Source organism: Megalobrama amblycephala, linkage group LG23 (genome assembly GCF_018812025.1).
Source record: "Megalobrama amblycephala isolate DHTTF-2021 linkage group LG23, ASM1881202v1, whole genome shotgun sequence".
NCBI lineage: Eukaryota > Metazoa > Chordata > Actinopteri > Cypriniformes > Xenocyprididae > Megalobrama > Megalobrama amblycephala.
The window spans coordinates 27977958-27982505 of NC_063066.1; the positions used below are offsets into that span (position 1 = coordinate 27977958).

The 4548-nt window shown below is 39.1% G+C and overlaps 1 non-coding gene across 1 annotated transcript; it reads right to left on the reverse strand.

The window, feature by feature from the left end:
- Window positions 1-4473: 4473 nt before the first annotated feature.
- On the reverse strand, window positions 4474-4546 carry trnaa-agc. The gene has a single exon. It is a non-coding gene; the product is annotated as a tRNA-Ala (tRNA).
- Window positions 4547-4548: the final 2 nt, after the last annotated feature.

Genomic DNA, 4548 nt, shown 5'->3' on the forward strand with positions numbered 1-4548 from the left:
CTTTCGATTAAAGTATGTCCGAATTCACAGTACTCATAAAAGTTGAACCTAATATTTGTGTTAGTACTGGTAAAAAGTACCCGGATGACCTACTATGTCCGGCAAGATTCTGAGTGTGCATACGATGGACACTTTACTATCCCATGAGGCCAAAGGAGAGGATTTGTGAATGGCAGTGAAGCGATGTAACTGATGCTAGTAGGTCACATGATGATGACAGCATAGCGAATGTAGTACGTCCGGATTACATTTTTAGCGGTCGTGAATTATGACTTACTCAAAATAAGCACCTACTCAAGAGAGTATGCGATTTCAGTAGTCTCAGCCTCAGACATCATGCCCATGGACAGTTGGCTGAATGTCTAAGACATATGGCACACAAAACTGAAAGCACTTCAAGAGTTTCGAAATCGTCATCTGGTTGGTTGAATTCTACAGGATTTCCAGGAGATGTGTGAATCGCGTTCTTTAACGGTCCACCTGGAAACAAAGATGCTGTGACGCCAAACCCCCTTATGGAAGAAGCAAGCCGTTGTGTTTACAACTGTGACAATGAGCGCTTATCAGGATCAACTAGGCCTAAACGCTTAATTTTCAAAAGCTGTTCTGACCGGTTATTGAGTCAACGACTTACTGAACCAACTCTTTGAACAAAAAACGGCCTCTTTTTGGGCATGTCACAATGAACTGGTGACCGATGAATGACCTGATTGTGATTGAGAGCATTTGAAGTGTACAGATCATTTTAATTTTCAGTCAAATCAAGTATTCATAGCTAAAAAGTAGATTGGTAGAATGTAAAATAGGCTATATATTGATTGGTGAACTAGAAATGTACCTGGTTTTCATTTCAGAAATCTGGTCACCTTAGTATGTGAGAGAGTTTTAAAGTCCAATTCAATTGTATTGCTGCACCTGATGAAAATAGGTCAATTTTCAACCGTAGTTTCATTAGCTACTGAAAACAGGTCTTGTGTTTACGCCTCTGAGCTGTCTCCAACGTCCCATTTCTTTATCTGTCACTCCTCTCTTTTGGTCTCTCTCTCTCTCTAGCAACAGCTGTTGTTGTGTAGCTCTTCCTCAAAGCCCCTGCGGGCAAGAGAAGTGAATGCAACAAACTCAACCCACACCACAAGACTAGGTGCCCTGGTCCGCTGTGCGGTCCTGTCTGACCGACACATCAATGTGATTACAGCATATACATCAGTGAGGTTCTCCCCAACAAAACCCAGCCACTTATCCTCACACATTCACCTCACATTCTTCTTTCGCCCCGGGCGTTTCTCAGCCCTTCGCTGAATAAGATGAGCCCATCAATTAAATGCAACAGAGATATTGATTCAAGTGAATGGTGTTATAACCGTAGAGACGCCCGAGGACATCGTATTATGCCAATGCGTTCATTAATATTTGCTGTAGAACACAGACAGAGCAGGTTCAATGGTGGAGTGTTCAGAAATTCAGCATGGATCTGTTGGTCTGATACTGCTGACGAATAAACTTATAGCTCAGTAGTGCAAACTGTGAAAATGCAGCTATTCAGGAATCATATTAATTAGTCATAATTTGGCTAGATTTGAAATTCAGGTTTGTTTTGGACAATTACTGTGTCTGATTGGCATAGTTGGCAGGTGTCATGAATAAAAGAACCTTGCAGGATGTCATCCATGCTCATGCGCATACGAATTTTCAAGCCTATATGGGTTTATAGGCTTGAAAATTCAACACACTCTTATTACAACTTGAAACTATTTTATGTTTTAGCGAATTTGTGACTAGGTTAGGTTTGGGGTGGACCTTCATGCTTGTTTTTTCTAAAAATCTTAAGTTTCCATTCAAAATGAATTGTATGAATTTATACCAAATCACTTATGTTTTCTCATGAGATCGAGCTTCCACAATAATAGGCAGAAAATGTAAGAAAAACAATGTTGTTCATTGAAAATATGATTTTCATTTCATAAACAGTTGTTGTTGCCACATTAAAATATAATTGCCACTGCTATCATTGTTCTGCAGTGCTTGCCAGTTTAGGCCTACTATTAAGGTTACATATATAAATTAAAGCTGCAAGCAGCGATGAAAGGGCCCTAGCACCCGGGCTCACCGCCACCCGTTGGCCTCAGGAAAACAGCGAACAGTGGGCGACATGCATGTAAACGAGTAAATACAGGAGAATTATGGCAAAATCATGTAAAAGTGCCACACTTCCTGCTGCCAACAGGTGGCGCTATAGCTAACTGAATATTGTCATATAGATGTCTTTAGGCCAGGACTTTTATCACACATGTGAAGTTTGGGGCAGATCAGACATAGTATGCCTGAGTTACAACAGCTTCCTCTTTCATGGCGAAACCTCAGAGTTTGTCAGTCCGCCACGGACACGCCCTTCAACGAAAACTCAAGATCTTTGATATTTATCATCGCTAAGGTCTTAAGATTAGACTGGCCATATATGATGTGCTTCTGGTTTAATCTGTATGAGGAGTTAATCACAGTGTAAAACATGTCATTTCCTGTTGCCCCCAGGTGGCGCTATGACTGTAACTGAATATTGTCATATAGATGTCTTCAGGTCAGGTCTCTAATAAAACATGGGACGTTTGGGGCAGATCAGACATTGTATGCCCGAGTTACAACAACTTCCTGTTTCATGGCAAACATCGAACTTTGCCAGGCCGCCACCGACACGCCCTTCAGTGAAAACTCTAGATCTTCGCAATTTAACGTCTCAAAGGCCTTTAGATTAGACTGACCAAATATGACATTGATCTGATAAAAGCTCTAGGAGGAGTTCGTTAAAGTACAACATGTGGAAATGGCAAAAACTGCCAAAATTTTGTAGAGAAAATTCAAAATATCTCACTTCCTGTTGGGTTTACAAACTTTGCACCCATGGGCTTTTTTGTAGGTATTGGGCTGTTACATCTGTCTACCGAATTTCATAACTGTACATGAAACGTAGCACGAAGGGCGCTTAATTGAAATTTTGTAGGTGGCGCTATTGAGCCATTTTGCCACACCTAATTCTGAAACCCATATCAGACGTAAATTTTCACCACTTCTGATGCGTGTGCAAAGTTTCATGAGTTTTCGAGCACGTTTAGGCCCTCAAAAATGCGATTCATTTTGGAGAAGAAGAAGAATTGGCTGAGCAATTCCAATAGGGTCCTCACACCATCGGTGCTCGGGCCCTAAAAATAGGTTCCGTTACAGGTGGGAGGCGTGCTATATTTCAATAGGTATAACAACAAAAGTGACTGTGAAATACTTATATAAGTATAACTCATAAAAGATCTTTATAATAAAGTGCATATGAGTATCTCATAAATAGGGATTTTTTGTCAGGCATCTTCAGGGCCCTTGATAAGTGTCAATTGTAAATGATCTGCGTATTGTAGTGTGCTGTTGTCACCTGGTGGCTGCAAAGGAAAGTACACTCTCACAATTTGTATAGGCCTACTAATGTTCAAAATTGTAACGTTATAGGTCTCTGTGCTTCATATCCATATTTCTCAAGTCAAAGAACATTTCCGCCATTATCCCAAATTATTGTGTGTGCATCATGCATGCATATTATTTTTGAAAATTTGTGAAATAAAATGACCGGTGCGTTTGTCTTACTAAGACCAATTTTATATGTAGGCATATCCTACACCCGATTAAATACTTTCATGTTTTGAATATTTTTGATACAAACCCACTTGGTTGTAAATAAAACAATAAAAATATACAGTTCATGAGTTGTTGTTTTTTTTTTTTCTTCCACCACCACATAACTACGGAAGCCCTAGTACTATGCTATGCGTCATTTGTTTCAATGTTGTTCAAGATCTCGACTTAAAAGTTTTCTCTTTTTTTTCCTTGTCTAGAGGTAACAAAATCAATTTATATATCATACGTGAATTTATTTATTATGTTTATAAAATAATGAATACATGTGTGCATCGGTTTTTATTCAGAATTCATAATCGGTTCTTTAAAAAATCGGATTAAAAAAATACATTAATCGAATGACGTTCTGTTCAGTTGATCGCTACTGGATCAACACTCCTCCGATTATTACAGAACTCATGGCTCTTATGAGTCGGTTCTTTTAGTGAATCAAAATTATACAGGCCCCCGCGGAATTCTGTGGCTGTGCACGCCACTTCTCTGATCTATATAAATATATAGATAAGTGAATACAGTCAGGGTATTCCAGAATGAACGATTTTAATGGTTTGGTTCCTTTTAGTGGATCACATACAACCTACTACAAAAGTTATGGTAAAATATATAACAGTGTAGTTAAAGACGCACATAATGACTTTGCCAGATTCCTATATCTAATGCATTACTGAAATATCTGAATGGAACTGTAAACTATAGGGAACAGCAACTATTAAGCTATTTAGTAGTTACAATAATCACAAATAGCATATGCGTGACTTTCATGTTACCTAATTGAATTTATTTAAATGAATAAATAATTGGAGGATGCGGGCATCGATCCCGCTACCTCTCGCATGCTAAGCGAGCGCTCTACCATTTGAGCTAATCCCCCCT